Raw genomic sequence first — 23,960 nt, 5'->3', positions numbered from 1 at the left:
ATCAAACGTTTTATCAATGATCTTTTATTGCATACAAACAAAAACTAAACATGGCATAATGTAACAAAATGTAAAAATGGGTAATGGAAATACACTTATTAGTTATTGATAATATTACTTATTATCAAAAAGTGGAGAATCCCAATTAATTGACACAATTTCCATAATCTGAATATAGGTTATGAAACGATTCTTTATTTGTTTAATGTTGTTTTTAGTGATTGATTTAACAGGACTACAAATCACTTATTGTCATTTGATATGAATTAACTGATAGTTATCAATATTTTTTTAGCAAAATATTGCATAATTCAGGTGACCAGCAGGAAAAGGGAGGGCTAATATTCCTTAAGTGACTATAAAGCTGAGTGTGAAATATGACTGCTTGATTTCTCTGCTTAACTTTATGAGGTGTAAAGACAGGAAAAGTGCTTTTGTGCCCTCTAGTGAAAGAAGAAGAAAATGATCCATATAAACATACAAACAACTATGTTCAAAAAAGATATAGAAGCCATGGTTGAACAAGTCATGTATTTGAAACAAAAATAAAAGGCGTCAATATTTTTTAAATGTATTATATTAGAAGTGTTGATTAAAGAAAAAAAAGAAAATAGAGTTTATATATAAAATATATTTAAGCAATATAAAATGAGTAAGAGTGCAGGTATTCATAGCTATGCTGATATTCAGTGCAACATTAAGTATATAAATTACAAATCCCAAGCAAATAATCTTGATCAGCAATTTTCTTTTTAAATAACCCTATAAAAATGTATCATATATAGCCTAATGTATTTTTTTTAAATAACATGAGAAGTGATAGATGTTTTATAAAAATGTAGAGGGGTTACGGTGAATATATAATGTAAAATTATACAAATATGATCTTTTGAAAAGTAAAATAAAATTATGAAAACAAATCTTTTGATTTTAGACATATTTACATAATCAAGTGTATCAGCATTTTCAGTGTATTGAACTTTTTAATTTATTCATTCAAATGAAAATGTTACTCATGTTTTGAATATTGTGCAGGAAATAAATTACACCCAGCTAAATGTAGAATGCGGATTTCATTCTGAAATCAAGTTTAAAATGTACTGTACACAATCTTAAATCTGTCTGATCAATCGGCAAGGGCCTTTTATTGCTTTAGTGCTGTATTCTCATAGATTTGGGGTGCTTCTGTGTTCTGATAAATTAAATCCATGTTAGTTCCAGTTCTTGATCGAATTATGTCATACGCACACTGGTGGAGGTAAGAATAGTGTGCCTGTAAAACAACATAAAATAGTGCAAAAGAAATATGAGTCTTGTTTACTATAATTAGCAGTTTAGTAGAAGTACTAAAACAAATGTCAGTACACACTTACTAATAATGTCAAGGAATATTCTGGTTTCAGTAAAAGGTAAGCTCAATTGAAAACATTGTGGCATAATGTTGGTGACCACAATTACTTGTCTCTACTTTTCTTTAACATAATTTTGTGTTACACTGATACACTTGAAGTGAATGAGCCCATTTCACAAACTTTATAACAGTTTTACAGCCTAATAAACACCCATAAAAAACAAAGAGTAATTTCAGTTCTTCCAGGGTCTTCCAGTGTCTTCTACCCTTTAGGTGCTTCACTCACTGTAACCTGCTGTCAGTTGAGTTTAACTGGTACTGTTCCTGTAATATTCCTCTATATTAATATATTATATTAATATATTACCTCAGTCTGTATCATGAGGGGCCTGTGCATTTGCATATCAGTAACAATTCCATAGACATCCACCATACTGTCTCTTTCAATCTGGAAGATCAGGTGGTCAATGGCAATGAAGACCCCTGTTGCCATTCCAGAACTGAAAAAAAATGCAAATTTGATACATTTCAAAGGACTCTTATTTTTGAAGTATTCCTAGACTTTTCGTTCATATTTTTATTTCATGTGCCCTTTCTCACCTATTGTCAATCATCACTTCATTTAGGACACTGTGTTTAACGTCTGGTTAAATCTGTCTGTGTAAGATCTCATTATAATGTAATAAAAATGTGCATATAATGGCTGTACAACTCACCTTTTTCACCAAAGATTTTTTACGTCTGATAATTTCAGTGCATTTTTAAGACAAATTACCTTCTTGCATTATTCAATCAAGCTTAAACAAGTCAGTGCTGTTCATGGATGGTCCTCAAGTGTAAGCTCTTGCTATTAAATAGATCCCCCTTCACTTTGGGAGTGGTGGAGGAGGACCTTAATTTCAATAATCCAGTTTGCCTGAAGCCTCCCGTGTAACGTGGGAGCCGATGAGTAGTGAGACGTGCGGATCCATGTGCAAGCATTTATTAGATAGAGACGTGGTCGTAACGGGCATGAGTCAAACACTGGCAAACAAGGTATATAGAGGGCAAGACAAAGAATATTCCTAGGGCAAGCGTGGATCTTTGATGAGCAAACAATATCCAGAGGGCTAAGCAAGAGGGGTAATCCAGTATCCAGTGCAAAAGGGTCAAAACACGAGTAACATGGCAAGGCATGGAAAAGACTAAACTATGAAAACTAGAAGCTATATGTGCAGAACAATACTTGGCAGTTTGAAAGTGATCTAAGTGGGTGTTATATAGTAAACGTGTGATGGGTTACAGCTGTGTGCAATCAGTGCATTCAGAAGTGTGTGTATAATCAGTGCCATCAGCTGTATGTGTGTAATTAGTGCAATGGATTATGGAAACTGTAGTCCAGGGTGACGTGCAACAGTTAGTGTGGTGCAAGAGTTCATGTAGTGAGCGGGTGACCTCTGGTGGTGGGTGAGTGGAAGTTCATAGACCAGATCATGACATCCAGAGTGTACTCCAGTCCTTCTGGAGCCTATTCCAGTATTTTCTCCAGATTTCATGATTCCAAACAGGTCTTCAAACTCCCTGTGTCTCCCTTATTCTCCAGTTCCACCAGTTTTCCCTAAACCAGCGACTCAGTCAGGGTATTCTGTCCTGCCAATTTGACCATGGTCTTCTGATACATTACCTTATTAAAAGACATCAGAATGTATGACTCCACCTTGGCACTATCCCCCTATCCCCAACTTCAGTCCCAATGGCTCCCCTTAGTCCTCTGTCCAACTGGCTTCCCTGGGTCTTCTGTCTCACTGGCTTGGTCTTGGTCCACCATCCCACTTGCTCCTTCTTGGTTTTCCATACCATTAGCTCCTCTTGGTCTTCCATCCCACTGGCTCCACCTTGGTCCTCGATCCAATCAGATCCTCCTTGGTACACTGTCCCACTGTCTACTCTTGGTCCCCCATCCCACTTTTCCCCCTTGGCCCTCCAATTACATGGATCCACCTTGGGTCTCCATCTAACAGGCTCTGCTTTTTTCCACTGGCTTCCCTTGGTCCTCTGTCCCACCAGCTCCATCTTGATCATCTGTCCCAGCAGCTCTGCCTCGGTCCTCCTTCCCCCTGACTCCCTTTGGTCTGCTTTCCCACTGGCTTCCTTTGGTCCTCTATCCTACCAGGTCTACCTTGGTCTTCTTTCCTACTGGCTCTACCTTGGCCCTTCATCCTACTAGCTCCACCTTGGTCTTCTGTCCGACTTGCTTCTCCTTAGTTCTCCATCCCATAGGGTCAGTCTTTGTCCTCCGCTCAACCGGCCCCCTTTGGTCCTTCATCCAACCAGTTCCAATATGTTCCTCAGATCCTGCAGCTCTGCTTTGATCCAATGACTTTTGCCAAAATCTCCAGTTTGTCTGGCTCCCACTTGGACTTTACGGATCTGTTTCCTTTACAAGGTCATTGCTCTCTCTACCTACTACTACACACAGTTGCACTCTACAGGCAACACTCATTTGCCTTGAATGATCTTTGTGTTGTTATTTCCTTATCTACTCATATTACTTATAAAGCTGCACTTAGATCATAACCACTTTTCATACTCCTGCAGCCATAAAAGTAATATAAATTCATGAAAGCTAGTTTATATAAAAAAAAAAACTTATATTCAGTAAGTTTACCTGCAATGCACCACAGCTGGAGAGTGGCGTGAGAACTGGTCCATGTGTTTTCTTACCAGGCATCTGAAATCAATGAGGACTTCAGTGGATGCTGGAATTTCATGATCCGGCCACGCGGTGAAGTGGAACTGGCATATGTTACGAGTTTCTTCTGTTTTCACCTACATAATCATATTATTATATATAAATTAATCATATTATTACTGATTTAAGAAACAACAACAAATAAATCATCAATTTCTGTATGTTATTGAATAGAGAAATTGAGATATTAGATGCAGGAAGTGTTGCTTCACATTTTTTATTCTGAAGTCTCTTATGATCCAACTCTCCAGGTCTGTCTCTGAGGTGGTTGTCACAGAGATGTTATGATAATTATAAGTTCCAGATGGCCAGTAGTTCTCACATTTCATTACCTGGAGAAAATGACAGAGTATTTGTTGACTTTACTGTACATATACATTTTCACATTTCACTACGTTTCAACATGACTAATAATATTTCAATACTAAATTCTGAAATCACTCATCCCTTCTCTTTGCATTTGTTCAGCATCACTATGGTGTAGACGTTCTTCTCCCATATCATTCTCCAAAATTCATCCACTGTGGTGGGCAATGGACACTGAGCAGCTATAAACTCTTCTCTTGACTTGTAGCCCTGACCACAAAATATATCAAAATTGAAAAACATACATAATTGAAATAAACGTCAATTTCTCTTCTGGTTATGTACTCACTGGGACATAGCTGGCATTGATGTAATCATCAAAGGGGCTGCAACATTTTGATAACTTCACTCTTGAAGCATCATCTCAAGAAGGCAAACACAATGCAATTAGTATCAGACAGTTATTCAGTAAAAAAAAAAAAAAAAAAAAAAACTGATTGAAAAAACTGAAATTTGGTACAAAGCTTATTAATGGCAATTGATAGTTTTCAGTCACGTGACTGGTTCAAAGACCTGGCGGGCAAAACATCCATAGAATTGCAGCACAAGACTGTCAGTTTTCTTTCTGTTACAATTAAAAGTTTTTAGATCACCTCTCAAAGAATAGAACAAAGATGTGTGAACAAAATGCAAGTTTTGGCCATTAGCAATCCATAAAGCACCTGTCGCCATATTTCAATCACTAACAGCGGTACATTCCTAATGTTAATTAATGCGAAAACACTTAAAGTGCTTTAAAACAGTCATACTAAAAGCCCAAAATATGGGTGCAATGTGCTAAATGATTAAGTTTCTTATTTGTAATGGTGTTCTATGAGAAAATATTTAATATTAAACTTTGGACATTGCATTTATGTTCTGGGTTCATCTGCTTGCACAAAGTATGCACAAAGTATGCATCTTCAGTGAAGTAAATGCTGAATTTGGCCTTTAAATATCACTGTCTTACTACATTACTACTAAATGCAATCATCCTAAAAATAACTGGTGGTCAGTTGAGGAAAGCTTTATTTTGCCGTCCATGTGGGTGTTCTGGTATGGGTTGGACGTCATATGAAAACTATCAATAAAATATAAATTATTCTGTCAAGCAAAACTTTTCATATCTTTATGAAGCTTGAAGAAAAACAAGATAAAATATATCCAAAGGTGTCAAAAGGTGCCTCTCTTTTTTTTAATTTTGGCCAACATCAATTTTTTATAATTTGTATTTCTCCACATGTGACCAAAAGCTTTTTATGAATGAATGTTAAGTAGTAAAATTCATGAATGTTCAATTTGCAATTTCAATCTGAACCACATTCATACGCGTAACCTAACTAAAAAATGTACTTGATTTGTTTTTTCTTTACAATGTGTCAGTATGAATCATCTGGGTAAAATTTATGGAATTTCATATTCATGCATTTTTTTTTTTGTATTCATTATAATTCTGCACTATAATTCAGCATATGAACATGCAGTCTTTAGAAGCCTAGTGTGATGTTTCAAAATTTAGTAACAACTATGCAAAAAGGTATTGAAAGCACATCTTTTATTTCAGTTGCACTGCTCAAAGAGTCTTTCATTTGCATAGCAGAGAGCTAATGGAATTGGAGCTGGCCTTTTCTGTACAATATGCAATAGTTGGTTTGCTTACAAGGTAACACACTGCCGTCACGATTCTTCTCCTTGTTTTCAATAGCCTGGGCTGCATTTTTTGACTGTGCCATTCCAATAGTTTTCAACTTCTGCAACAATACAAACAACTTTCTCAGACCTAGACATTAATAACTATTAAGTCTGCACAGCTGTTTGATAATACTATCCCAGTAAGTATCATAAATCTTTACAAATATCTCCCATCAGTACCTCATACTCTTCAGCAAAACCATCTGCATGCTTCCGTTTAAACTGCTCTTCATAATCATCTATTCTCATAGCAGTATTACTGCATACCAAGAAACAAAACAAAAAACATACAGGAAAGGATCAATTTACAACATTTTAAATTAAATAGAAAAAAAGTGAAATAATAATCGATAACATTGTTATCTCTGTAGACCTGAAGAAAGAAATTATTAATTACCAAATAAATATATCACACAAAATTACCTAAAAATGTGTAAAGGGATGTCAGGATACTGTTCCTTTGTTTTTCTAGAACAGAAAGTAATAGAGATTTGTTACTAAAATCTAGACGATTTCTGTATATTAAACTCTATATCATCACTACTCTTGAATATAATGACAACTCACCTTCTTGAATAGAAGAAGAGAATCAGAATGATGATGAAGAGAAAACAGATCGCTGCCAAAACTACACCAACAATCAGCCAATTGTCCAATTCTGCATGAGAATATGGTAAAATTATTTCAATGTTCCCAAAAGAGATAGTTCAGAAGCCTCTAATATTGTCGTAACTAATTCCATATATATTTTTTTGTTGTTCGTTCATCAAGGTCAGGGAGGAGTTTATTTTGTAATGGGTTTAAAAATATAAAGGAAAAAGTCTTTATTAATTATATTAGCCCTATCAGATCACTCAGTGACATGCTAGTGTATCAATTCTGTGTTTCACACTGATGTTTTGTGGACTTGAAGTGTATAAGTTTGTTCTGTTCCTGTTTCCAGCTCCCTCTTGTTAGTTTCCAGATGTGTGTGTATGTGTAAAGGCAGACACAAACCTATCTGCACTTGTTAACTTCAAATGACATTGTCACACTATATATAGTATTTGCACTGTAACAGGAACTGTGCATGAAATTTGTACAAAGAGAAAGAATAATGATATTTTTTATAATTCTACATACTGGTATATTTTGTCATTATCTCGACATAACCAAAGTCGTTTTCTCGTTATAATGACTTAATTTTCTCGTTATCTCGACATAACCAAAGTCGTTTTCTCGTTATAATGACTTAATTTTCTCATTATCTCGACATAACCAAAGTCGTTTTCTCGTTATAATGACTTAATTTTCTCGTTATCTCGACATAACCAAAGTCGTTTTCTCGTTATAATGACTTAATTTTCTCATTATCTCGACATAACCAAAGTCGTTTTCTCGTTATAATGACTTAATTTTCTCGTTATCTTGACATAACCAAAGTCGTTTTCTCGTTATAACGACTTAATTTTCTCTAAGAAGTTACAAAACTGTGCCAGCAGGTGGCACTATAGACCTGAATATAACTGATGGGGTGTTGTACACTATCCACTTTCTGTACGCGGACCTTCCTCGTGATCGCTATAATTTGTGCAGTCTTGTTCATTACTGACATTTAATTAATTCATAAACGTTAAATGCTTGAATCAATATGATTATTTTGTGTATTAAGTTCACGCTAGATGCATGAGTTTCACCAATTCATTCTGTGTCATAAAATAACTTATATAAATATATAAATAGCTTATCAAAACAAAGGTTGACGTCACTGTATTCTGTTTGCACCTATATCTTTACTTGTGCTTCTTTTAGGCACATGATTAGGTAGTTAATAAGTGGAAATGTTCTGTTTATCTACAGTAGGACGGGATTTAACTAGGCTATTTGTGATGTGCTTCTTTTCCTTATTATTAATCTTTATTGTTAACCATATTGATGAGAAATGCGATGCATATGTAAAGTGCATAGGCTAATTTAATTCAGGTTTGTTCTATAATGTTGTAATCGTTTATTTCTGCACACACACATACACTACACATACACATGAACGCTCTTTTCAAACAGAAGCTTGTAACGCACATGATATCTGTCTCAGCATACCTAATGACTTCAAAAAATTACACTGCGAACTGTGAATCGAAACTTTTTTTTCTCTTTCTTTAAAGCTTTAGGAATCGAAACTAGGAATCGAAATTAAAACTTTTGAACGATACCGGGAAAATCGCAAAGATAGTCCCGGTTCCACTCGATACTTGATTCTCGATACCCAACCCTATTTCTGACACAGAAGAGCATAAGCTGTCTGCGTTCAGCTCATAATCTCCAAAATGGCGCTACGGTGATGCGGAGAGACACAGAGGTGACACACATTTTTGAATAAAGTTATTTTGGTATTCTTTGCTTACAAAAATTATTCATAATGTTCATAACGTTACAGTTGAATCACTGATGGCAGATTGACTATTCTGATAATGTCTTTTATACTTTTTTTTACTTTGACAGTGTAAGTTACATGGCAGTCAATGGGACAGTAACACGCCTCCTGGTTTTCATCCAAAATATCTTAAATAGTTTTCAGAAGATGGAACTTTTTGTTTTGAAAGACATGGGGGTAAGTAATTAATGACAACATTTTCTATTTGGGGCGGAGTATTCCTTTAACACAAATTAAGATGCAGAACAGTTTTTTAATGAAGTATACATTGAGTCACACCACTACTTTAAAATTTACTCTGTAACAGGAGTTTTTGATTGAGATTTGTACAAAAAGAAAATCAACATTATATATATATATATATATATATATATATATATATATATATATACAGTGCCCTCCGTAAGTATTAGAAAGGTAAAGACAAAATTCTTCAGTTTGCTGTGGAATCTTTAAATATGATTAAAAGATGAATATGAGATAAAACTACAGAATGTAAAATTGTATTATTGGGTGATTCAACACAGAGATGTTTTACCAGCTAAGAAGATCAGCACTTTTAGAGTTTCAGTCTCCCTATCTGATGTGAGCAGAAGTATTGGAACAGTTGCCTCACAGGTCTTTCAAAGTGTTCATCCGTGTCCTGTTGCATTAATTCTTCAGATATTAAAAGCAGGGAATGTGTCTTATCAGTTATGGCCATTGCTTCTGCATTCTAAGTCTTGCATTCGATGATGACACACACAAACCAGGATGAAGACAAGGAAACCGACTCTGAAAGAAAAGCAAGCAATTTTGATGCTAAAAGAAAAGAGGAAGTCAATTAGAACTATAGGAAAAACAAAAGGCATGGAGAAATCAAGAGTTTAGAAACTGCCGGCCACATCAGCAACCAACGACGACCTGATGGACTGAGAAAACAACAGCAGTTGATGACAGACAAATCATAAAAGCTGTGAAAATGAACACTAAAACACATGTCTGTAAAATCACCAACAACCTCCAGAAATTCTCCAGAAGAATTTGACACAGAATTACAGAAGCTACACAGCAAGATGCAAACCTCTGATCAGCACCAAAAATAGAAAGGCAAGATTTTTCACAGATGTGAGCCAGTAGAGATTTGGAACTGAGTTGATGGACCAATGAGACAAAAAGTACACTTTATCTAAGTGATTGGAAAGTGAGAGTGTGGAGAAAAACTGCTAATGATCCTAAGCATACATCCTCATCTGTAAAGCTTGGTGGAGGTGGTGTTATGAGCATGCATGGCTGTCTCTAGAACAGGACCTCTTCATTTTAATAATGACGTAATGTATGATGGCAGTAGCAGAATGAATTTGGAAGGGTACAAAATCATCTTGGCTACCAATATTCAAAAAAATGGCACCAAACTCATTAGAAAGCACTTTATATTGGATCAGGACAATGACCCAAAACACCCTGCAAGTTCAGTCAAGGACAAGGCAAAGAAATGTAGTCTTAGATTGCCCAAATCAATCTCCAGATTTAAATCCAATTGAACATTTAATTTACCAGCTGAAGAGGAGACTAAAGACAGAAACTCCCCAAAACAAGCAACAGTTTGAATTGGCTGCATTAAAAGCTGGAGAAAAGAATTTCAATGCATAAAACCAAGAGTCTGGTGATGTCTATGGGTTGCAGACTCACTGCTCTGATTGCATGCAAGTCATCTGCAACTAAATATTAGCTTTTAATCTTTTACATTTGCCTTAAATTTAACTGTTCCAATACTTATGCTCACATCAAATAGTGGGGTGAACTCTAAAAGTGCTGTCCTTTTTATTTTGGCAAAACATGTATGTGTCGAAAAACCTAATAATAAAATGTGACATTCTGTAGTTTGTCGCATATTCATCTTTTAATTATATTTGCAAATGTCTTGACTTCACAGCAGAGAAAGCAATTTTGTCTTTACTGTTCCAATACTTATGGAGGGGACTGTATATATACACGTACACTCAATTGCCACTTTATTAGTTACACATGTTCAATTGCTTGGTAACACAAATTGCTAATCAGCCAATCACATGGCAGCAACTCAATGCATTTAGTTGAATGTGAAATGGTTGTTGGAACCAGACTCTTTTTTAAAAACAGCTGATATACTGAGATTTTCACACACAACCATCTCTAGGGTTTAAGAGAATGGTCCGAAAAAGAGAAAATATTGAGTGAGTGGCAGTTGTGTGGACAAACATGCCTTGTTGATGTCAGAGGTCAGAGAAGAATGGGCAGACTGGTTAGAGATGATAGAAAAGCAAAAGTAAATCAAATAACCACTCGTTACTCATTATCTCTGAATGCACAACACGTCAAACCCTGAAGCAGATGAGCTACAGCAGCAGAAGACCACACCGGAAGACGTTCCTGTCAGCAAAGAACAGCTAACGGAGGCCACAATTCGCATGCACAGGCTCACCAAAATGTAACAATAGAAGATTGGAAAAACATGCCTGGTCTTATAAGTCTCAATTTCTGCTGCAACATTCAGATGGTAGGGTCAGAATTTGGGGTCACAAAAGGGTCACAAATGGCCTCCACAGTCACCAGATCTCAATCCAATAGAGCAGCTTTGGGACGTGGTGGAATGGGAGATTTACATCATGGATGTGAAGCCGACAAATCTGCAACAACTGCGTGATGCTATCATGTCAATATGGACAAAAATATCTGAGAAAAGTTTCCAACACCTTGTTGAATCTATGCCACAAATAATTAGATTAATTAGCACTGGCCTCCAGAGGGTAGGGGTTCTGCATGCATTTTCAGTCGACGATTCCTGCCTAGAGTTTGGGCCAGCAGACACCCAGGAAATCCTGAGACCCCGGGCCAGCTACGTGCCCAAGGTTCCCACTACACCCTTCAAAGACCAAGTGGTGAAGCTGCAAGCATTTCCCCTGGAGAAGGCAGACCTAGCCCTGGCTTTGCTCTGTCTCATCCGAGCATTGAGATTCTATGCAGAATGGACACAAAGCTTCAGGACCTCAGACCAACTCTTTGTCTGTTACGGAGGCAGGCAGATAGGGAATGCCATCTCTAAGCAGAGGATGGCCCACTGGATTGTGGATGCCATAACCCTGGCTTATCATGCACAGGGTGTGCCCTGCCCATTCAGGTTGAGTGCTCACTCAACTAAAAGTGTTGCATCTTCCTAGATATATGTAGAGCTGAGGGCTGGGCTACCCCTAACAAGTTCACTAGGTTTTGTAGCCTGCATGTAGAGCCGGTATCCTCCTGTGTTCTCACCTAAAATGGGTAGTGGCACTGAGGGACCCCAGTTAGTGTTGGCTTGCTAAAACTACTTCAGAGTGTCCATACTGTAGACCCTGTTGAGATCCTCCATCACCCTAGGCAGCTGGATGCAGCAGAATGTCCGGCGCCAGGTCTTCATGATGAATCCGTGAGAACCATGGAAGGCTGGGTTCCATATTGAGACCCAGTGTTGGGCAAGTTACTCTGAAAATGTAATCAAATTACTGATTCCTAATTAATTGAGCACTGTAAGACTGGAGCCGGACCGTCTGGACTGAGGGAAGACTTCTCTCTAAGAAACTAAAGGACTTTCCTGATAATTAACATTTGAACACTCTCTTGAATACCCTCCATCATAAATAACGGTGCCATCGAAGGTGCACCACACCTAGCAGTTCACACCTCACCATCACACTCCCTCTACTTAGTTTCACCTGGAATTGCCAATAGTATAATATTCTGCATTAATGCAAGTTATATTTACAGTCATGTTTGGTGTCACTTGTATTGTCTCAGGGCAACTGGTACAATGGTCTCAACCTTAGAAAAGTAGATTAAAAGATACAGATCTTAAGAGTTAAGAGATAATTTGATTACTGTAATGGGAGTGCCCTTTTCCAGGGTCTTCCATGTAAATTACCTTCTGTTCCCATTGAGGTGTAAACTACCCTGGTCTGGGACCTGACCTAATCAAATTCCAATTGTTAGTTTCTGTCTTCATCTCGGGGGATGTTGTCTTGCTCTGAGGTATTTAAAGGATTGCAGCAAAAGGATCAGGGCGATTTCTGTAGCCAGAAAGCCCGTAGTGTGTTGTGTGTCTCTTCACTTCATACTATGTATTTTCTAAGGTCAGGTATGCATATTTTACTTTTAGATTCATCTTTGAGAATTTGATGTTTTGTATTGATATGATTTGATGTGTTTCAATTGGATATGTAATTGGCAGAATTCATATTTACCTGACTGATAATAAATTGTTACATTTGATTTTATTCTGTTTTACTCTGTAATTATTGACTCTAGTAGATTACGTTGAATCCTTGTTAGAGACACGAGCACCCGAATGAACAAGTTAATATAAACTAAAGAGTTTAACTAGAATAATCAAATGTCAGAAGAATAGGCCTACTAATTAGAAACAGACGTACAACCAATTTGAATTCCAACCTAAATTCGAGGTCATACTAAAATGGAGTCAGATTAAATAATAAAATGTAGTCAGATTTGAGTTTAACCTAAATTAAATAAATATACGTGCTGAAAGACAGAACACGCAGGAAACCTTCATCCAGCACCGGATACCTTCCTTGGGCCGAGTGCCTGGACCTTACAAGCACAGCATTCGTTTAGTTAGGCCATGGAGGCATAGGCAGCGACCAGTTATGCAGTCAACTTTCAAATAGCTCCCATCACTACTATTCTCCTATTAGACATGGGACATATATACATGGCACTACTGTTCAGTAAGTATGCTCAAAAGGCTTGCAATACTCAAACTGCTCGCAAGAGCTATCGCTCGCTCAGGAACAATCAGACAGCGAATCCATCTCCATAGGAAGTGTTAAATCAGCATTTTTTTTTTTGTTTGTTTATTTTTTTGATAGGATTCCCACTGAGTATCTCACCAGATTTAAAGTCGTGAACTTAACCGAATTCACCACATTGTTTGTCAAGCGATGGAATGGAAGTGATCTGAGCAACCACGGCTCCTATCAATTGATATAGACACTTTGCCCATGATTCTTCTACAAAGTTTTAGCCTACTAATACGACTGACCCAACAACTTTACATGAGATCTGCTTCCTTGCTGGAAGAAGCAAGCTATTCAAGAGTTATGAGTTATGTTCAGTTATGTTTGCTAGGCATTTCATCATATTACCACACTGGTAACACTACCAGTTAATTTACCAACGAGCCTTGTTAATCTGTTGTCAAGGCTGTCGATATGAATGGGCTGCTGCCTCAGGCTCATCTATTGGGGAGGCTTTCATTAAACTTATCTGACTATTTCCAACACACTGTGTTTAAATTAGTGATATGCTGTTGCTCAAGCTAGTGTATCGATAAAGTGCTTGATACTTAAATGTACAGATCATAAATTTTGCTTGTATCAATGCTAAATGTTATCTGGACAAGGGCTAATGCTATTGTCTTAATTTGTCGGTCAATAAGTATTGACCAGTATTGAGGTTTATCTTGTGTCCAGTACCATATCGTGCTAGACCTGCCAATGCACAAGCAGGATTTATACTTTCGCCTGGCTCCACTTGCGAGCCTCCACTGACTGCGCGAGCATCTTCCCAAATGGACAAGGCTTTATAGTTGTCACGTTCGCTGTCGTACAGGGTCATACAGGTGCTTGAAATCCCTGAAAATGCTTAAAATTTAATGCAGCATTTTCAAGGTTTAATTAAAAAAAATTGCTGCTTCAGTCAGCGATGGCACGAAAATTACAAATTATGGTAAACCGAGAACTAATTACTTGAGTAGCCCCGTCAAGTCTGCTTGGTTTTGTTTTCCATGGGAGAGTGTGTGCTTTGAGCATATAAAGGTAAACTAAATTTTCCCTGCTCAGTTAAACTGAATCTTAAGACTGTCGCGATTAAAGAGAAAAGTGAAAATGAAAGTGTTATTGTGGTATACATTTAAGATCGGCTCACAATGCATATAATCTTCATGCAGGGTTCCCCAGCATTAGGGTGGGTATTATTGGCATTATAATTAATCACACATGGCGTTGAACGCTACAGTTGTGTTCAGATCATGCGCACACTGGACTGAACTCTCTCGAATATCGTCATCATAAACAGCGGAAACGATGTAAACAAGAATTAGTTTGTGGTGTAGTCCCGAGATGCAGTGGAATCATCAGTCATTAATCAGGAAAGTTTTTGCTTGGTTCTGTATGTTTAAATCCCGAATGGATTAACCATCTTGTTTCATGCTACTAAAATTACCTATTGAAGGATGTATGAATATGACGTGTCATTCCCACACCAAAAATATAAGCGACATTAATCGTCATTGTGACTAAAATCTAAGGATATTCAAATGTAAGGACGTCCATACAAACTGTTTGTAGAGGTCCAAATGCGCCGCCTGCTGGCTATTTGCTGATTTTTGTTTAGAACAATGCAAATTGCTAATGTGCCTTCAAAAATCCAAATGAGTTACAAAGTAAGGTATGTCTGTGTTGTATCTGTGCATGTGCTTTAACTAAGATAAGAGTATGTATGTAAACAGGTAATTTACCACAGTTGTAAAGTGCTGGAAACACTAAAGTGCTGGAAATTTAAATGTTCTTGGAAGTGCTTGAATTTTACTTTGGAAGGTGTAAGAACCCTGGTGTACTATACTCTGAACAACAGGGGGCGACAAGGAGTAATCGTCCTCTAAAACCATGGGGAATCACTAGTGAAAAGTTATTGGCTGCATCCGAATCTTTAGGCAACTGCAATGACTTGCAGGCACATTTTTTGTCACCTCATTTGTTCGCGAACCGGATATCACAAGCTGCTTTGTTTTGAACTCTCTCTCACAACAGACACGGAAGAGAAGACAATGATGAATAAAGTTGTAGTTTTTGCTATTTTTGGACCAAAATGTATTTTCAATGCTTCAAAATATTCTAACTGACCCTCTGATGTCACATGGACTACTTTGATGATGTTTTTCTTACCTTTCTGGACATGGACAGTATACCGTACACACAGTTTCAATGGAGGGACTGAGAGCTCTCGGACTAAATCTAAAACATCTTAAACTGTGTTCTGAAGATGAACGGAGGTCTTACGGGTTTGGAACAATATGAGGGTGAGTTATTATTGACATAAATTTAATATTTGGCTGAACTAACCCTTTAATTATCATGTATTTCCAAGCTGATGGTTCCGGGGGGTTAATGTTTAAGCTCTTGTATGTTCAATTAATTTGGGAGCAAGAACCCCCATAAGGAACCATACCGCCAAAGATAAATTGTGTTCAATAAACTCAAGTAAACTTGCTAAAGTGGTCCTGTCTGAACTCACTAAAGTAATCACGTTACTGTTCTGATCACTTTTTAAAAAGTAATTGGTTACATTACTAGTTACATTAAGTTTTTTTCTCTATGAAATTTATTAAATCCCAGTATACACGCTCCCGATAAATATTTGTTATTAAAGTATCAGCATTCACAGAACACTGTTATTTTGAACTAAAGCAAGCGGCTGTTGCCTGCATGGTTTGGCAGAATGCAAGCAAAGAGCGCTGCATTTATAATCTCAAAAAGACATCTCAGTTCATCGCAATCTCACAAATCTCTGTTATAACACAATAAATATATGCATAATTAATATTTCATAATGTCTACAATTCATGTGTTATAATGAGAGGAAATGTGAGCATTCAAATTTCAGCACTGCATTGTTTAATGCTGCAAACACGTATAGCCTACATAGAAACTCTGCATACACTTGTGCCTGCTAATCGTTTATATTTTATATTAGTTCATGTTGCTTTTGTGCAATAGATGAATAGCAATTTATTTGTTTTAGATATTTTCCTGTGAATCATTTTATTCTCCTAAACCCGGCACACACAAGAGTCTCTGCACTCGCCTATGAAAGTCTTGTCCCATGCTCTGCACTCTGTTGCGTCGGGTCTCACAGGACAAGGTCTCTCCTTGACTTGACAGTGCATGTGCTACCTTCTTTTTTACTATCTCTTGATTATAAAACACTGCATTCTGTCAGCAATGTAACGCGGCAGTAACGTATAGAGACCTCGGCTTGTGACTATACTCTAATTATAACTCTTTAGATTACTCTGTTACTAAAAAAGTAATCAAATTACAGTAACGCTTTACTAAGTAATGCGTTACTGCCCAACACTGTTGAGACCTAAGCGGTACTCGTATATGTGTAGCCCACGGTACAGCTTTAGAGCCTGTGTTTCCCCGGCAGACTTCTGCCTTCCCAAGAGGGTTTTAAACACCTCAAATTTCTTCCACAGTGTCCCTGTTCCACGCAGAACGGGTACATTGTCCCAGAGTTATCCAATCTCACCCAGTGATGTAGTGCTTTGACAATGGTTAGTAGAACTACTTGTTCCGAGCCCCGGCCTACACTTAATAGGGGCGCAGGCGTCTCGCACAGGGCAATGGAAGGGGCAGGAAGGTTTGGTAGGGATCCCAATTTTGTCAGTCACCTACGTGACGCCGAGAGTGACCGACTGAAAGGGAACGTCTTGGTTACGTATGGTAACCCTTGATCCCTGAAGGAGGGAACAGAGACTTTCGGCTGTCCTGTCGCCATGGTTGCTGTACCGCCGCTGAGCCACCGGGTCATCAGCCCGGCTCCTCAGAGAAAACCTGGTATGAATTGTACCTGCTGCCTTATTATACTCATGCTGTGATCAGCGGCAGCTGGATGCAATAATTGCATGCCAATGTGCATTGGCTCGTTTAGTTTACACTCAAAGTAGATTGTTTACCGATTGGTCTATCGAGGTGATATTCAAATTTCGTCGGTTACCGACATGACATGTTTTCGGCAAAAAGGCAAATAAACGTGAGATGACTGAAGGTCCAGAAGATTATTTCAGATAAACATCCAATCAGAGGTCTTACTGGTATACAGTGAAATCTGATTGGCTCTCCCCTCGGTCACACGATCAGCTGCAACAGCAGACACTCTGAATGTGTACTTTGCTCCAGGAGTCAGATGATCTATTTTGATGGAAGTGTTTTCAGTAATCACATTGTTATTTTCATATTCTACCCGGTAATGAGAGCTTTGGCCATATGGTTTAGTCCAGTTTAGTAAAACAGAGGATGCTGTAATATCATCAGCTGTCAGGTTCATAATGATGTCAGGTTCTGAGTAAAAATGACAGATATTTATGAATTAATATGTGAATATTGAAAACTTAACATAGTGAAGATTTAAATATATGAATGGCACAAGTCAATATGAATATCCAGCCAGGGAGATCAGAAAACATTTAAGTTGAAAACATACTAGTATATTTAGAGGTAACCACAGATTCTCCTTCTGTTGATTTATCTGCTCCAACAGTTGTGATGTTTAATGTGTAATTGACTCCAGCAGTCAGACCAGTGATGTTATACCATGTGTTATTGGTTGTTACATGATTAGATGTTTTCTCATCAGTCCAATTAAGTTTAAAAAAAGATATATTTCCAAATGGTTCATCCCATGTCAGAAACACAGACGATGTTGTGATTTTGGTCACTTTGAGATTCTTGATCATATCTGGCTCTGTGTTGGGAGAGAACAGCAAATAATTAGTCATAATGAATTAAAGCAACTGTTAGAACAATGCTATTATAAATTATTATATTCCAGGTACATCAATGAGATGTAATTGTACATCCTTCCACTAATATAGCAAAATTCGGTTGGCAGCAATGCTAAAATCTCAGAAATTTAATCAAAAGCAAAACTAAAAAAACAGATTTAACATATCCATTTTACAATAGTAATTGTTTGTGTGTCCAAAGTTAGGCTCATGGAGTACATAAAGGACAAATGTTTTGAAAGTCTACTTACTGGTCCATGCTGAGATACAGACAGATTCACTTTCTGTTGATTGATCTGCCGCCACAGCAGTGATGCAGAATGTGTAATTGACTCCAGAAATCAGACCAGTGATGTTATAGGAAGTGTTAGTAGTTTCTATTGCATTTCTGATCAAGTCAAATTTCTGATCGGTCCAATTAAGTTTAAAGAAAGATCTATTTCCAAATGGTTCATCCCATGTCAGAAACAAAGATGATGTTGTGATTTCAAACACTCTGAGATTCTTGATCATATCTGGCTCTGTGTGAGGAGAGAAGGACGAATCATAAATGCTTGTGAGAGATGGATGTAAAACAATAGATTGATACAATTAGGAATTCATAAAGCACTTGAAAAATTTGTAGGTGCTTAAGATGTTGCTGTACAGTTTTCTGCAATAAGCAAGTAAATGTGAGAAGACTGAAGGTCCAGAAGTTCTCTTATGAGAGCTCTCTCGTACTGCGTCTTAGCTAAGACGCTACGGGAAAAGTCTCTTTTCACGAAATACTGAAGCAAAAAATTATCCTTAATTTTGTATTTTTGTAAAGCGCATTTGCAGCAGTACACAGCCATATGCGAGACGGCTCGTTCGCTCATTGGCTTGTTCTGCGGCAACTGCACAGCCTATCGAGCGCGGGCTGATGCAACATCAGACCAATAAGGGCGCTTCGCGCCCTTCTTGCCACTTCCCGCCGAAACGGGTGTAGCCCAACCTATAAAAAGAGCTCGAAAAGGCTGACTCACCTGATTTTTCATCTCTTCAGCGAAGCTCACGCATCGCTGGATCACGGAGGAAGCAAGCGCCGTCTGAGAAAGCACATCAGCAGGACGAGCCATTCTGAAGCTGCTGGCATCGCCGCCTTCCACTGCCGTTCCTGCTGCGCTATCCGGCGCCTATATCCTTTCAATTCTGTTATATCCAAGCTGTTCTTTATGTGTGTGTGTTCGCCCTGCGACACACACTCGTAAAAGAGCTCGCGTCTTTTTTAAGATGCCTTCCTGCAGCTCGTCAGAGCCGCACTCAGCGAGGGAGACCGGTACGTCATCTGTGTCTCCTGCCTAGGTGAAGATCATGCAGCGCTCGCACTCGCTGACGGCGGATGCCCCCACTGCGAGCTGTTGCCATGGTGACTCTGAGGACTCGCCTGGCCTTTTTCTCTGAGCCTGCATTCTCCGCTGCGCTGAGGCGCCGTAATAGCATCGCTTCCAGCGGATTCCGGAACCGTCTTCAGCTCAACCGAGCTCGCCGGTTCGCCCTGCTTCACCGCCCCCCCCCCCCTGCATCGCTTCCCGGGGGGCAGCGCCCGCTGTTTGCCGGCGCGTCGTCCGAGGAAGTCGATCTCAGGGCCGCGTCGGGGGAAGAGGACACGCGCTCTCTGCTAGCTTCGGGCAGTGAGGGCTGGGCGAGCTCCGAGGATCTCGTGCCTTCTGCTCAGAAGCCCAGCAGACGAGCTGACATCGAGAAGGAGCCGGGGCGAATGCTCGTGTTGGCCGCGATGAGTCTCGGCCGCGAGTGGTTTGCACCAGCGCCCCCCCTCTCGTTCCCGGCTGGATGGTATTTCCCTTTCGGATGAGCGTACTTCTCAAAGCCCGCCTCATTTCTTCCTGAGCTTCACGAAGAGGTGGCGAAGGCTTGGAACGCTCCATATTCAGCGCGAATTCGTTCGTCTATCTCACTAGCATTCTCCACACTGATGATGCTAAAAACAGGAACTACCACTCACTTCCGCCGGAGGAACAGGCGATAGCGACGCACCTTTGTCCGCCCTCTGCTGGACGGCGGCAAAAGCGGTGTTGCCATCTAAAGCCTGCTGTGTGACGCTGCGTCGGCACTACTAACGATGGCTGCTTCATCGAAGCGCAGGTGTACGAGTTCCGCTGTGGCCGAGCTCTCACCCAAGCGTGCCGCTGTTTCAGTTCCAGGAATTGTGACTGTCTCAGCGTTTTTTGCAATGCGCAAGCCTGTACGGTTGCCCGCTTGCCTGCACACGAAAACCGTTATCACGGCTACCCAGTTATTTCCCGAAAAAGGTGTAATTTCTGGTGTCCCGGCCACGGCCGATGGTGGTATAAATGTAGTGACGATGCCCACTGCTCAGTGCCCATCTCCACATATAAGCACAGCCCTTCACACAGGGCTCGCGCCCATAAAAGCGACTCAAGTCGATCATGCGCACTACATAGTAGACGTGCCCACTCCTCAGTGCCCACAATCACTATGTCACACGCGTCATGTGGTTTCTGTAAAAACGAAATCCCGTGCACGTTCGTCCGGCCACGGCCGATGGTGCTATAAATGTAGTGACGATGCCCACTCCTCAGTGCCCATCTCCACATGTAAGCACAGCCCTGCACACAGGTTCCTCAGAGGAGCTAGGAGGCTGAAACCTCCCAGACCTCCGTCAGTCCCTATGTGGGACCTCGCGGCGGTTTTGGAGGCCTTGAAGGGTCCCCCTTTTGAGCCTATCCAATCGGTTAGCCTTCAGCATCTGTCGTTCAAGACAGTATTCTTGTTGGCTCTCGCTTCTGTGAAGCGTGTGGGTGATTTGCACGCGCTCTCGGTGAGCCAGTCGTGCTTGGAGTTTGGGCCCAATGACTCAAGGGTCATACTCAAACCTAGGCACGGTTATGTGCCGAAATCCCTCAACACACCGTTTCGGGCTCAGGTTATTGCCCTGTCTGCCCTGCCGGTGTCAGGGGAGGATGGAGACTCGAGTCTTCTTTGCCCTGTCAGGGTTTTAAGAGCTTATGTGTCTCGCTCTGCTGCCTTTCGGCAGACGGAGCAGCTGTTTGTCTCGTTCGGTGGACGTTCCAAGGGAATGGCTGTTTCGAGACAGACTCTATCCAGATGGATAGTTGACGCCATAGCGTTAGCTTATGCTTCCAGGGGCCTTCAGTGCCCATTGGGCGTCAGAGCACACTCCACAAGAGGCGTCGCCTCGTCGTGGGCGTGGTCTACTGGGATCTCCTTGCAGGATATATGTATGGCGGCAGGTTGGGCCTCGCCGTCTACATTTATCAGGTTCTATAACCTGGAGGTCCCCGCCTTGCAAGCAAGGCTGTGGTCGGTATTCTGAGTTCACGAGCGCTATGCGCTGCCGACTGTTATATGGGCAGTATTGCGTAAGACCCGCATTGCCACATTGGTCAGGCCTTGCCTCGGCTGTGTGATGTCATATTGCCGCATCTACGGATGCTGCTAGATATAGGACGGAGGGCTTTTTCCCTTTTCTGTCCTGGACTCTCTGTGAGTCCCTCAGGTGACTGTGCACTGTAAATCCTGGGTGTTGCTTCAGGTTTATTGGTGTGTGATCCCTGCGCGCACGGCGTTTTACATTGGGTTCCCGTAGCGTCTTAGCTAAGACGCAGTATGAGAGAGCTCTCGTAAGAGAACGTACTCGGTTACTAAACGTAACCTCGGTTCTCTCTAGAAGAGCGAACGAGTACTGCGTTCTTTGCCGTGCGCACGATTCACTCTGGTTCGCTTCGGCGATGAAATAAATCAGGTGAGTCAGCCTTTTCGAGCTCCTTTTATAGGTTGGGCCACACCCGTTTCGGCGGGAAGTGGCAAGAAGGGCGCGAAGCGCATGCTGCAAATGCGCTTTACAAAAATACAAAATTAAGGATATTTTTTTGCTTCAGTATTTCGTGAAAAGAGACTTTTCCCGTAGCGTCTTAGCTAAGACGCAGTACTCGTTCGCTCTTCTAGAGAGAACCGAGGTTACGTTTAGTAACCGAGTATGATTTATTCAGATTAAACATCCAGTCAGAGGTCTTACTGGTATACAGTGAAATCTGATTGGCTCTCCCCTCGGTCACATGATCAGCTGCAACTGCAAACACTCTGAATGTGTACTGTGCTTCAGGAATCAGATGATCTATTTTGATGGAAGTGTTTTCAGTAATCACATTGTTATTTTCATATTCTACCCGGTAATGAGAGCTTTGGCCATATGGTTTAGTCCAGTTTAGTAAAACAGAGGATGCTGTAATATCATCAGCTGTCAGGTTCATAATGATGTCAGGTTCTGTGAGTAAAAATGACAGATATTTAGGAATTAATATGTGAATATTGAAAACTTAACATAGTGAAGATTTAAATATATGAATGGCACAAGTCAATATGAATATCCAGCTAGGGAGATCAGAAAACATTTAAGTTGAAAACATACTAGTATATTTAGAGGTAACCACAGATTCTCCTTCTGTTGATTTATCTGCTCCAACAGTTGTGATGTTTAATGTGTAATTGACTCCAGCAGTCAGACCAGTGATGTTATACCATGTGTTATTGGTTGTTACCAGTGGTGGACGAAGTACACAGATCAAGTACTTGAGTAAAAGTACAGATACGTATAGTAAAATATTACTCCAGTAAAAGTAAAAGTACTCCTTTTTAAATTTTACTCAAGTGAAAGTACAAAAGTACTCAATTTTTTAAATACTTAAGTAAAAAAAGTACTGAAAGATAGATGTTTGCAATTTTATATAGGCTACTTAATTTAATTTTATATTAGCACATATTTTTTTTTATAATCCTACTGTTCAAAATACCTGGGATTTTTTCCAAAATAACCACTATATGGAGTCAAGATATATTTTGTTGTTGATATGGACTACGTTGACGAGAGTAATGTTCACTGTGAAGCTTACACTGCGATGTACCTGAGAAAAAGCAGAGTTGACCATCTGATTTTCACCAGTAAGTAAAAAGTATTTTAAAGTTTGTTGTTTTACAGAACATCACAGTTATATATGACATGATAATAAGGCCTGAAGTTAGGAAGAACATTTTAAAGAAAATATAATTATATTTTCATAATGATTTTTTTCCTTCTCAAACCTTGTCTGTGGTGTAAAAACACCCCTGGCCAAACGGGGTGCATCTCTTCCCACTTGGATAATTACTGTAGTTACCATGTTCTGAACATCACATCCTTTCTTTTCTCCCCAGATGTTATCTATCTCTATATATATATATATATAGGTGGTTGAATAAAATATTTGGACATTATTTATAAAAATTACCATCAGCTAACAATATTTACTTATTTTCAGTACGATTATGAATAAACATTCATGTCTGTCTACTCGTCTAGTTAATCCAAACAATATAACGTTACTATTGATAAACAATATAAAATCAGACGTCACATAGGACATGGTAGCATTTTAATAAAACTGTTAATATTACGGCAGCGGGGAATTTGAACATGCATGAGTTAATTTATTAAATCTGTGTTAGTTTAATGGTAATTTATATTTATTTATTTTTACCTAAAACACAGAGATGATTGATGTGTCTGCATCGTCTGCACTCGAGCATTTCAGTGGGCTTAAATAGATCACTCTTTACAGCGGATTTAGTTCCCAAACAACTGACAATTTTGACCTAAATATGATTTTCAGTTACAATAATTAATCCTAAATTTCGACAAAAATAAATTACTTTTAGCAACATCCAGGGCCCTAGCTGGGGTTTGCGGGGCCCCGCTGAAGGTTGTACCAGTGGGCCCTGTTTGATATGGTTTAATCTGTATGTTCGTTCATTTTTATTTATTTGTGCTATTTACACGTTTAAGTTTTTTTTT

At 39.4% G+C, this 23,960-nt stretch overlaps 1 pseudogene; it reads right to left on the bottom strand.

Annotated features, from left to right (window-relative positions):
• Positions 1–693: 693 nt before the first annotated feature.
• LOC132133568 (receptor-type tyrosine-protein phosphatase eta-like) lies at positions 694–22,665 on the bottom strand (annotated as a pseudogene).
• Between the last annotated feature and the right edge of the window lie 1,295 nt (positions 22,666–23,960).

The sequence above is a fragment of the Carassius carassius genome, chromosome 50 (genome assembly GCF_963082965.1).
Source record: "Carassius carassius chromosome 50, fCarCar2.1, whole genome shotgun sequence".
Classification (NCBI taxonomy): Eukaryota; Metazoa; Chordata; class Actinopteri; order Cypriniformes; family Cyprinidae; genus Carassius; species Carassius carassius.
Note: the sequence above shows the minus strand (reverse complement) of the source record. Positions and strands in the feature narration are given on the sequence as shown.